This window comes from Myotis yumanensis, unplaced genomic scaffold (genome assembly GCF_028538775.1).
Source record: "Myotis yumanensis isolate MYYU_CA2020_CCGP unplaced genomic scaffold, mMyoYum1.0.hap1 SCAF_8, whole genome shotgun sequence".
Taxonomy (NCBI): domain Eukaryota; kingdom Metazoa; phylum Chordata; class Mammalia; order Chiroptera; family Vespertilionidae; genus Myotis; species Myotis yumanensis.
Window position 1 is genome coordinate 15158477 of NW_027223759.1, and position 13231 is coordinate 15171707.

The window sequence follows — 13231 nt, forward strand, 5'->3', positions numbered from 1 at the left end:
AGCCATTACTTAAAAACCATTCTTGTGAAAGAACTTAAATCTTCTAGCTCAGTTCCTGAAGGCACATTGACACGGGCAGAGGGAAGCACAATAGCGATTGTGCAGTGAGACTGTGACCAGGACACACACACAACAGGAGTTGGTAATTGGCTTCCTCATTACAGACAGGGAGAGGCCTTTGACTTTCTCTAACTGCTAACGGGTGTATATAGTTACTCTGCTGTGGCACCGGGTTGTCAATCGCCCAGTGCTGAGAAGTGGCAAGGAGACCTATTGTGCAGGTTAGTTCCGGCTTCTTCCTGTGAGTCACATGGGGCAGTGCTTGTGTTGCCTGGCTGCTGTCAGAGCTTATTCCCCTCTCAGCTCCCTGGCTGAAGAGTGATGTACCAACAGGGATTCTATGAGCGGTGATTGTAAGTAAGTTTGTGCCTGGCCCAAGCAAGAAGGTCTAATCAATTCATTATGGATGGATTCTAGAACCCACCTTCTGTAACTTCTTTTTTTAATGATCATTAGGTCAAAAGTTGGGAAATGAAGCATATGTTATTATTTGGAAACATTTCATGGCATGATGACATCAAAAATGAGGTCATTTGTTTTTCTTTGCCTCTTGATTATTTTCTTCCTTACACGACATTTGACACTCTGGCAAGCTAACAATTGAGGAGAGCCCATTACTAAAGATTACCTTTCCTTGGGAAGCAGGTGTCATGCCTGAGAGTCAACTAAATCTAGGTCAAACGAGGTATCTTAGTTTACAGGATTAAGCAAGTCTTTATGTGTAAGAACTTAAGTCCTACAAATGTAAGATCTTAGTTTTAGTGTTGGCAGAAGTATTACTACTAAAACCCCACACCACTCCCCACAGTGTACTTTTTGTGCACTTTCAGACTTCACGTGAATGAGTTACCTTTACACTTTTTAACTTAAGGAGTAGTTGTAGGTCAGGGATCTGCTGGTTGAAATGTTCCCGTTTGATAGATCATCAGGTGAGGGTCTAGTTTTCTTGCTTTGATAAATGTAATTTCAGCTTCTACTTCTTTCTTGCTGCTGAAATTGGGGATAGAAAGAGCTCTTAGCCATCATTCACTCACCCCTTATCCTGCTTTATTTTATCCTAGCAGTCATGACTCTCCTATGTATTTGTGTTTTATTAGAGAGATGCAAGTTCCAAAAGGGCAGGAATCTTGTTAACTTACTGACCACCATTATATCTCTGTCCCTAGATAAGCAGGTATTCGAAAGTTATTAGTAGAAAGGGTAAATAACTTAACTCCCAAGTGCGCCCCATTTGTTGGGAAAACAGTCTTAGAGTAAAATCCTGATGAAGCAGTGTCTGGGACCACAATCAGGCCATAAACATTCCAGTTAGCCATACAGCAGTAATTCAGTTATATGAAGCATTAAATTGACAGGATTCGAACTTTACCCACCATTTGAGTATTTTCCTTATAGATTTATATAAATGGCTGAAAATGTATAAGTATATGACGGCCTATATGTGAATTATAGGGAAAAGATGTACAGTTAATTTAAGCAATTTTCATTTTGCTATAATGCGTTTTGGTCCATTGCTGCTTTGGGGTAAAATTAAAGCTTTAACCCTTGGTTGGTATAGTTGAGGGATAGTGGAGTCTGAGAAAGTACTTACTATTTAACATGTGGTAACTGCAGATCTGTTTCCTACATTAATGCTTTTAGACTTACAGGAAACCTTAACTTTTGCTGCAGCTACATTTGTTCCAGACATAGGATTTCTCATTGTTATGTTCAAATTCTGACATTTTTTTTTGGTTCCTTGTATGTGACATGAAATGCCATATTAATATTAAAATGAGTGAAAATGTTCATTATAATAAATACTTTTAAAGTCAGTCATTTTATACCTCTTTTTGGAATTTGCCACTTTTAATTAAATTATGCTGGAAATAGCTATAACAACAGATGTAGGAGGTAAAGGCACCACATTCACCCTGGAGAATGCCTCTACCTCAGAGAAGTGGGTCCAGAAATGTGTGGAATGCTCCAACTTGGCTTGTGAGAGCCTTAGTAGAGTTTTCAGGAAATTAGAGCTTTGGGGAACAGATTTGTTTTATTGTTTAAGGATTGCCTATAGCTGCTTTTCCTTTGAAATGCAGGTTTCGCTGAGATGACAAAAAAAAAAACCAAACAACACCAAAAAACATTTGGTAGGGCTAAGAGAATGTGTACTTTCTGAATTTGAGAAAAATCTAGCTTGTGGCATTAATCTTAAGAGACATCTTGATGTTAGGCTCAAGCAGCATATTGCCTGTTCCATGGATGCCTCGCACGTATCCCACACCATTTCAAAATTCACTTGTAAATCCTAATGAGATGGTGCTCTGTTAAAGATTTTGAATATATAATTCATTCACTTTACTAAAATAATTTCAAAGGAAACCGCAGATTTTATTTTTTTTATTATTTTTTATAATATATTTTTATTGCTTTCAGAGAGGAAGGGAAAGGGAGAGAAGAGAGATAAAAACATCCATGATGAGAGAGAATCATTAATTGGCTGCCTCCTACACACCCCACACTGGAGACCGAGCCTGAAACCCAGGCATGGTCCCTGACTGGGAATCAAACCGCGACCTCCTGGTTCATAGTGCAAAGCCCAACCACTGAGCAACACCGGCCAGGCGGAAACCTCAGATTTTAAAGACTGGTGATTTGAGTGAGCAGATAGGTTTTCATATTGTAAGAAATAAGCTTATTGGCTTTTTCAGATTCCACTGTATTATCTCATTATCAAAATAAATGCAGTGTTATTCAGATACAGTGTAGGCCCCAAATAACTCATACTACTTACTGCTGAGTTTCATCATAAGCCTTGCATAAATTAACTTCTTAAACTATCTATATGCCCAACACTGATAAAATTAAAATTACAAAGAAGAAAACAAAACAAAAGGACTTAGGATGAGGCTATGAATGGTCTTTTTGTCATAGACATTTAGGTAGTTTCAGCAAAAAGTTTCTTAAAAAAATAAATACTGCTGTCTTTCGAAATTTTTGTACCATTATAAAAATCTTAGAGCAGGAACTACAGGAGAATGGGCTCTTTTCACTTCAATTTTTTTTTTATTTGTTTTCTTATAGTTTTTCTAAAGCATGCTTACCTATATGATATTACCTGAATTTGAATATACCAGAATTCCTTAAGGAATTATGCAGTGAAGAAAAGCCATCAGTGCCCTAACTTGAAAACAAAATATTAAAAGAAAATACAGTTGACACTTGACAACACAGGGGCTAGGGGTGCCGACCTCTTTTGCAGTCAAAATTTTGTATATAACTTTTGACTCCCCAAAAACTTAACTAATAGCCAGTGTTAACTGGGAGGGAGCTATACCTATAACATAGTCAGCAAACATATATTTTGTTATTGTCTTATATACTGTATTCTTACAATAAAGTAACCTAGAAAAATGTTAAGAAAATCATAAGGAAGATACAATGCATTTATAGTATTATATGTATTTATTGAAAAAATCCACATATAAGTGGACCCACTCAGTTACAACTTGTGTTGTTCAAACAGGTTTTCTCCCACATCCCAAGGATGCGCAGGCGTGCGGATTGTATTTAAATTGCTCCTGTCTGAGTGAGTGTGGGTGGGAGTGGCCCTGTGATGGAAGGGGGTCCTGTCCAGGGCTGGTTCCTGCCTTGCACCTGAGCTGCCAAGACAGGCTCCGGCCACCAGTGACTCTGAACTGGAATAAGTGGGCTGGAAAGTCATTCTCTTACTTGTTTATATTCTTTCTTAAATGAATATATAGCTCACATTTGTTTCAATGCTTAATATTAGAAGTGTTTTGGGTTTTCATTCAGAAGTTTGGTGATGTTTTCGTGACCAGAAATAGGGCCTAGAATCTTAACTCTTATTTATATTTCTTAGCCAGTGGTACACATCTCACCCAAAGTCACAGTTTCCAAGAACCTATTGAGGACCTTCGGTGAGGACTTACTGTACTATAGTGTTCATGAAACAAATTCCATGACTGAGTCATTTGAAAATCATTCACTTTAAATGTGTTGTTATTATTATTTCTAGTTCCTGAATCACCTGCTCATTTTTCTCTGGTGTTGTTACAGTAGATGGGTGAATTAAATATAATTTCCCAGCATGGACCTGGTCCTCTTTAGCCTTAACCTGTATTTCCAATCATTGTTACAGAACCTACAGTGAACATGTCAAAGTATGGACCATCCTACTAAGAGGCATACCTAGTGCCTTGCTTCCTCTGCTGTTGTGTTATATGAGTAATACAAAGTCTAGAGGTGCCCACCACCCAGCCTCTTTTTCCGGAGGGTGACTCATTCCACATTCATGCATCCCTGACTGTGTGCCATATACCACATTATGATACAAACATGGACTTGCTGGGTCACTGACCCAGAGTAGCCCACAGCCTGGCAGGCAGGATATGGCATTCATTAAGAACAATATGAGTGTACACACAGTCAGGACTCTGTGAACGTTATAGCTATCTCAAGGCTAAATGTGATTAAATATTCCATAGACAACCTAAGTCTGTGATCTGGGACATACACACACACTTCTGGTTCTATCTTGATATATTTTGGCCTAAATATATCAGCACAATTTTCATTCCTTTTTGTTTTGTTTTAATTTTAAGTAAGATTTCACTCTTTTGCATATCACATAAAGTCATAGGCCCCATGAATAGGTTACATGTCTGATGAATACCTTCCCTTGCTTATCCTGCAGGAAACTGAAATATAGCATGAATAAAAACTTCCCCTATCATTCTCTACTCTTGCTCGGCAACCTGATCTTCCTTCAGCCTTCCCTGTTTCTAAGAATGACCCCATCTTCCTGGGAGGCTGTCTCGAATCCTCCGAATTCTCTTGGTTCTTTTTCTCTGTCCTGTGCCTCTCATAACCAACCGATCCCTAAGCCCCGTAGGTTATTCACACTGCTGTGGGCTGAGTTGTGTTGAAGCCCCAACCCCAAGTGTGATTGTACCTAAAGATAAGGCTTTTAGGAGGGAGTTAATGTCAAATAAGTTCACCAATGTGGGGCCCTGATTTGACAGTGACCATGTGAGGACACAAGGAGAAGGCAGATGTCTACAAGCCAGGCCCCAGGAAGAGAGAGCTCTTACTAGAACCAGGTCAAGCTGGCACCCTGATCTCAGACTTTCAGCCTTCGACTGTGAGAAATACATTTCTATTGTTTAAGTCACCCAGTCTATGGTACTCAGTTATGGCAGCCGGGATGGACTATGACATTGGCCTATGCAGTCATTAGAGCATTCTTCCTTCTTTATATTGACAGTCTCTACCTGAGTTGACTAGTCATTACCATTCACATGGACTTCTGAAGGAGTTCTTATCTCCCTTAATCCTTCTCATCTCTGATCCAATCTATACAGTCCTGCCAGATTGGATGTCCTAATTATGCAATTGTTAACATAAAACCTTCAGTGGTTCATGTTAGCACACAAAATTAAACATATTTAACTATACAATCTCCTCAGCTTTTCATTCAAGGTCATTACTCCCTATAAAGACCCAGCCTAGCCTTTCAGCCAATTATTGCTCTAATGTGTTTCTCTAGCGGGTGGTACTGCAGAGGTTGTTCCAAACATCCCCTGGGCTTTGTTTCTTTCATTACTTTGTTTCTGCTGAGTTCATTGTCTGGGTTGGTCTCCTTCCCATTCCATCCCCAGCAATCAAAGTCCTTTGCCTTTTTCAGGGCCCAACTCAAATGCACCTTCTGTGAATCCTTATCTATATAACAGGATTTCATCCCCCCCGCCCCCCTTCTTTCATCTCCGGTAGCTCTTTGCGACAGCAGGCGTGTTCTGCTTTGTATCATGGCCTTTTGTCTTTTCATAACCACCTCCATCCCACTAGAGTCTAAGGAAGCTCTTTGAGGACAAAGAACTTTGGATCCCTGACACAGTAAACAAGTGTATTAAAAAACAACAACTTCTATATATTTTTAAAATATAAAGATTATAAATAAATAAGAGCACAAATGTATTTAAAGACGAGAATTTATTTTTAATTTGCCTTGCAATGGCAATATTCACTGAATTTGTAGCTGTAAAACGAAACTCAAACAGTCACTTTTCTATTACTTATGCAATAACAGTTTCTGTAAATTGAGACTCAGGTGTCACTTGAAGAAGGGAGAAGCACAGAACGCGTGAAAGGTGGCTTTTCAATGGACAGTTGACCTTGATAAACTAATACCTAAAATATGTCTGATACTTTCTGTTTTTATTCCTTGCTAGAGGCCTGATGCACAAAATTTGTGCAAGGGCCTCGGCCAGCCCTCGCATCCCCAGCTTTGTCCGAAAGGTCGTCCGGAAGGACATCGGGCTGTTTGGTCTAATTAGCATATTAGCTCTTTATTAAGTATGCCCGGTTACAAGAAAAGCTGTAACCGGGCATACTTAAGCTTGCTGTGGGGTTTATAATTTGATCTGACCATCACAATATGATTTGTAATACGTAGGTATGAGATCATGTCTCACTGAAAAAAGAGAAAGATAAAAAGCTTTAGCAATTAACTCTCAAGATTGTTTTCTGACATTTCCTTTGTGTGTGTGTGTGTGGGGGGGGGGGGAGGTGGAGAAGGAGATTTAGAGGATGGAGAAGTGGTGCTTTTAAAAGCTTGCTAAGTTAAGCTGCCTTAATTTAGGCGGCAGATAAGAATCTTATGTGAGTTATGCTTAGGGCATTGTTTAGCAAGACACCACACAGAAGTCTTAATCTGTGTGTTTGAAATGGCAGATGTTCACAGGGAGGACTGAGCCTCGGGGCTACATAAATCTTCTCTATTCTGGACCTATTTGCTTAATAACTGAGTTGAGTGTGTGTGTGTGTGTGTGTGTGTGTGTGTAGGGGGAGTTAATTTACAAAGCAGCTGCTCTTGATGCTGCATATAGAAGTGCCCCCCCTTCAAATGAGAAAAGCAAGCAAACAAAACCCCCAAGAGAACGTGAGTCCATCAGCTCAAAATGGAACACCTCTTCTTCCTCAGAACTTTGTTTCCATTAACTATTTTTTAAAATATATTTTTATTTATTTCAGAGTGGAAGAGAGAGAGGGAGAGGGAGAGAGATAGAAACATCAGTGATGAGAGAGAATCATTGATTGGCTCCCTCCTGCACGCCCCCTACTGGGGGGATCAAGCCCGCAACCCAGGCATGTGCCCTTGACCGGAATCAAACCTGGGACCCTTCAGTCTGCAGGCTGATGCTCTGTCCACTGAGCCAAACCAGTTAAGGCTCCATTAAATATTTTTGATGCAAGTCAGGTGGGGCAAGGGTGGGACTTTTTGTCTTATTTCTGCCCAAAGGGGCATGTTCAACTATTTATTTAAATTTGACAAGCACCAGAAAGGTACAATAGTAAGCACCTCCATTTACTTAACAAATACCTATCGATGCTCTCCTGCATGCTCTTCTTTCACTAAGCCTGTGGACTCAAGTGCGAGGTTCATGTGTCTAAAACAACATTCATATTTGAAATGAAGTTTGTATTTGAATTTTGCTGTTTTGAAAAAAAAAATCACTAGAAGTTTTGGAGATGGGACAAGGTTGGGGGGCCGTGGTGGGACAAGTTGGAATGTCTCCCCAATCACATTATGAAACATGAAGCCTGAGTTTTTAAAAACTCCTCAAGTAATCATTTTGGTTTTGCTATGAAAGTACATATTGAAAGTGACTGTAGAAAAGACAAAATCCAATCTCCTTAAAAGAATGTGAAAGCTATCAGGAGGTTGATCTAGTATGCCAAAGGGCTTTGAGCAAGAAATGGCTGCGGTCAAATGGTAAATTGAGGTTTAAAACCACACACAAACAAATATGCAGTTCTCTGTGGTCTTCCCATGGCTCCCGGCAACAGGGGAACCAGCTTTGCTCAGGGAATGATGATTGATGATCAGCATGGTTAACGTGTACTGAGGGGAAGCAGTTGGCCACCCTAAAATGTGCTTTATGAGATATTGATTCTTTTAGGCTGGTTATTTTTAAGAAGCAAAAGACTCAAAGAACCTTTGACCCTCCCTTTTACTTGCCTAAACTTTAGGCCCTAAAGGAAGCAAGCTATCACCTTAGTACAGTGATGGTGAACCTATGACACGCGTGTCAGAGGTGACACACGAACTCATTTTTTTTGGTTGATTTTTCTTTGTTAAATGGCATTTAAATATATAAAATAAATATCAAAAATATAAATCTTTGTTTTACTATGGTTGCAAATATCAAAAAATTTCTATATGTGACACGGCACCAGAGTTAAGTTAGGGTTTTTCAAAATGCTGACACGCCGAGCTCAAAAGGTTCGCCATCATTGCCTTAGTATAATATAAACTAAATGTGGGACACAAGGGGAAACCAAGCGAAGTCTGTTAGTCTTCCCTCCGTGTCCCATGGTCCTGGGTGGTCCAGCAAGAATCTTTCACATGTTTGCCCTTTTTCCTCTGCCTGTGAATTGCCCACTTTCCCTTTTGAAATCCCAGACTCTTACCTCCCTCTCCTTAGTCCAAAATGACATAGAAGCCTAGGGAACCCCTGTGTGTACACATATAATCCATTTGGTCATTTTCTTCTGATTATCTGTCCCGTGTTAATTTGAGGATTAGTCCTGCCAGGAGAATTTAGGATAGAAGGAAAATTATTTTTTCAGCCTCCACAGTACATACATGCAATGTGCCCACTACTTGTGTTTTGTGTTTCACCCCCTAGAGTTTGTGTACTGCTTTTTTTCAAGTCTTTAAAAAAATTATTTTCCCATCACCATTTATGCAGTGTTTGCTTTTATATCATGAACCCCATCTAAAAAACAATTTTGCACACTTGATGGTATCATTGAAAAGAATGATCAGTAATCTAATATTGAAACCGTGAACTGCTTCAAGCTAGTAATTTGCATAGTGCCTGATGGATGTTGCTGTGTTTTTTCATATATTGAAAATATTTCACCATTTTCTGAATTTGCTCTGGTGTCTTAGGGTACTATGGCAAGCAGTTTGGGAACTGTTGGCTTTATAGCAAAAAAATATTTGTATCAAAGTAAAATAAAGTCAGATGCTTGAGTGGAAGCAGACATACTAAAGCCATTACTCTTGGGAGTCCCTCAAAGTGTCCTCAAATCCTTTTCAAAAAATCTCCACAATTTCATCCACATATCATTTATTCTTTAATGATAAAGCTCACTTTTCTTAAGCCCCTGCCTTAAGATTAAAAATCAAGAATTTCATTTCTAATCATTTTTTTGTTTACTAGTACTCTATTTTTTAAATAAAATATATATATTGAAGGTGTGCAACGTCACGATTTGATATACCTATACATAGTGAAATGATTACTACAGTCATGAGAATAATGTATCATCTCATTGGAATATATGAATATTACTTTAGACTATTCTTTTCATTAAGTAATTATCACTATAGTCTAACTTAGCTCTTGGACTTTAACCTAAGTGTCCAATAATGACCCATTTCTAACATGCCATGTGGAACATATTCTAACTTCCAACCAGTTAACTCATAAACACACGTCCAGAAGCTAACTTTTTTTAAGCTAAGTTTTGTCTGTGTTTTTAAATTGGAGATTTAGCCATAGATGTGCCCTGCAGCAAGTGAAGAATCTCACTCTATATTATTTTAAAGTTATATTTTTTTAATAACTGTCCAAAAGACAGGCTGACTTTTGGCCCAATCCTTTTGCGTTTGCTTTTGTCCTGAGTTTACCTCCTTCTTTACTTTCACTTGACAGTGTGCTTCTCAGCATAATTTAGTGGCAAGGCTTTGTATAAAGAAGCAATGGGACCATGGATAGGTTGCCATTGAAATTGTCTTTGGTGGCTGGTTTTTGTTTTGTTTTTTGCCTTTAGATAGGTTATTGATCCTGGTCTAAAAATCTACAGACTGGCCGAAACCGGTTTGGCTAAGTGGATAGAGCGTCGGCCTGCGGACTCAAGGGTCCCAGGTTCGATTCCGGTCAAGGGCATGTACCTGGGTTGCGGGCACATCCCCAGTAGATGTGCAGGAGGCAGCTGATCGATGTTTCTCTCTCATCGATGTTTCTAACTCTCTATCTCTCTCCCTTCCTCTCTGTAAAAAATCAATAAAAAAAAAAAAATCTACAGACTGTCTGTGGATGTTAAATCCAATTAAGGATCCAAATGCATCAGCTTTATTATTTTTTAATTAATGATCTCTCAAGACAAATAATACATTGAGTACAGAATTTATTTAAAAAAAATTTTGGTTGACATTTCAGCATATAAGCATGAGAATTGTTCTACTTTAAAAAAAAAAACAACTGCTGAAAATAAAAATAGGGCCTAATTACCATAGTGCCCCAGGGAGCCACATCTAATATATGTTTTTAAGTGAAATCTAGAAAATAATTTTAAGCTTAAAGTTTTGTAACTACATAACATTCCCTTATTTTAAATTAATGTGTTGTCAGCCAGTAAATTTTATGGTGCAAGAAACCAAGTACTTTTATCTTGTTCCTGAGTAAAATAAAAACTAAGTCATTCGATTAAGTTTATGGATGCCTTTGTGTTTATCTTTCAGACTTTATTGATCTGATCCAAGGTATCTTGTGACTGCTGGCTGGAATTAAGGTTGGTGGTGTGTTTATAATATTGATTGTGAATAAACTGTGAAATAAAATAGAGGTATCCAGGGCCTTTGGACAGCTGGGTCAGAATAGCCTTGCAGAGTGTGGTAGGAAGCTGAGCTTAGACCTAGATACATTTCAGACTTGGGATGTTTACAAATGTGTTTTCCTGAGCTGTGTTTGTTTTTGTAGTACTACAATCGTTTTGATGATTGTTTCACTTATTTTACCTGTTTTACTAGTTTGATTTTGATTAAGAAGACCCAACCCAAACTCATTTATTTAATAACTACGCATATGAAAGAATGACTTCTTGGTGAGGCTAACTCACAATTTAAAGAATAGTCAGCTTTCTGATTTGGCAGCAAAACACTTTGAAGCCCATGATTTGGTAGCCACGTTTCCTGAGGATGATAGTGTTGAAAAGTTGTTTGCCAATGGCAAATTTAATTATTTAGCCGAGGTTTAAGATGCCATTCCTTTTGTTCTATTTTCTGGTTACTTGATTTTATGGGAGATCCCAAACCAGTTTAGTGTAATAGTAGAGTCTTAGAGGGCACTCACAGCAGAGGGCATAGAATTCATTTATCCTTTCCATTTTCTTCTCTAGGCCATCCATTCAGATTTTAAAATAAAATAAACCCTGATTGAAATGAGGACTTTTGTTGCTCATAAAAGAGCAAAATATCAGTTGTTGCGAATCTTCTTGAGTAGGCTTTTGATGAATAGTTAACATAAAGGAAAGCGTTGGCTTTTCCTATGTGCTTACATTAATCAGGAATTTAGCTGTTAACACCTTTAGTTAGGCTTCAAATTGCAATGTCTAGCACATATCAGGCACAGTGGCCTCAATTGTGTCCTTGCTCTTCTACCCAAATACAAAACATGCGTGCGCACACACACACACATGCACACACCACTATTTCTCTCTTTGATACACAAACTGTGTTTTGCTATTCTTGAAACCTGTGTGGATTGTAGCAAATATAACATGTTAAAATAATGCCTACTGATAATTGGCAACTTATTAAGAAAAAAAAGTGAAATATCCACACAGATGATAGTTAAAAGTCTCTATTTGTTACCAGTAATATAATGTGTTCGTATAGTTTGATGTTGAATTTAATGAAGACACTTAGCCTGGCTTCCTTTTATAGTTACTCCTCAATGTATTATGTATAAACTTGCACACATTTAAACATGGAATTTCTTGTAAGACTTTTTGAACTTTTTGCTACTCATTTTCTCAGCCAGCTCCTACCCATCTGCTAAGCAGAAGTTACAAGTAGAATGAGATCTTTGGCAAACTATAAATCTTTGAATAAGAAATATTTTCAATGCACAGGGTTAAATTTGGATCATTAATTTTTCATTTTAATTAAAAGCAAATCATATTTTATCTTCTTTTGGGGATTTTTGTTTTATTGTTGGTATGGTCAACATGACAACTTGGTATCTCATCTCATCTCATTTTGGCCACATTTAAGAAATTTAAAAAAAAAACTAAAAAAGAAGCAGCTCCATTTCCCTTCTAACTTGTTTCCTGTTGTTCACACGTCTCTCATAGCATTTGTTCAGACTTCTTTCTGTTATCATTATTTCTGGCTATGTCTTATCTCTCCTAGCAGCTCATAGCATCTGGGGTCTTCACTCTTGTTTCTCTGCCCTGGTTGGGCCTTGAAGTGGACACCCAGGAAATGCTTATTGTATGAATTATAAAGAATAGAAACAACAGGGAACAGTTTTATCACGTATCTGTAAACTAAGTATATTGCTATATATATATATGCATATGTAAGTATATGTATGTTATAATAATTATTAGCCACTGTATTCCCTCTCTTGGTGATGGGAAAAGTTGAGCAAAAAGCATAAGCAAATCCCTTAAAATGCATTTGAAGCAGTAATAATCATTAGATCTAATTTGGAGGATTTAAAATATGAAGGTATGAGAAAAGCAATTGCTTGTTAATGTACTTTATTTCTACATTTAGCATAATGTAATAGTTATATACTTATGGATGAACACATATCTAGAATTATAATTATTGGATTGGCATGTGAAAAAGTGACTTTGAGATTATGGAAAGATTAGCCTAATTATTTGTTTACCACTTTAAGGAGAGATACACAGCTGCTAGAATCACATTTCAGACTGGACAGACCAGTTAGTCCCAGGAGAATTTGCTTTCTCTTGTGCCGCTTTCTGAAATCTGAATCATCATAAGTACTTATTTTTTCCTTTTTATAAAAACTTTCCCATCACAGACATTACAAGAAAGAAATGCACTCATGCCATGATTTGGAACGGGAGAAGTGGGGAGAAGGTGGAGAGGCAAAGTCACTATCGCTTCTCAGTCTCCTCATATGACCCAGTGGAATGCCTCAGGATTATGTGTTTTCAGAATCGCTCTTTATTTTGACAGTCTTGACATATTGAGGAAATTGGCTTGTTGATGCCATGCCACAGAGGACAAATAAGAAAACAGCCCACCAGAAATATCTTAAATAACAAGTAATGGATCTGTTTTTTCCATGTGAGAAAAAAGTGTTCCAGCTGATTCTTTTTCTCTTAGTTAAATGTTTGCTGT

At 37.9% G+C, this 13231-nt stretch overlaps 1 protein-coding gene across 6 annotated transcripts in view; it reads left to right on the forward strand.

Moving 5' to 3' along the window:
- The window catches only part of MAP2 (microtubule associated protein 2), a 231219-nt gene that overhangs the window by 56709 nt on the left and 161279 nt on the right, over positions 1 to 13231 (forward strand). For 3 of the 6 annotated variants that reach the window (XM_070422009.1, XM_070422006.1, XM_070422013.1), the window contains exon 2: positions 10595 to 10644. The exons of the other annotated variants lie outside the window; for them this stretch is intronic. The gene's annotated coding sequence lies outside the window, so the exon portion shown is untranslated. The remainder of the gene's footprint in view (positions 1 to 10594; positions 10645 to 13231) is intronic. 6 annotated transcript variants of the gene reach the window in all.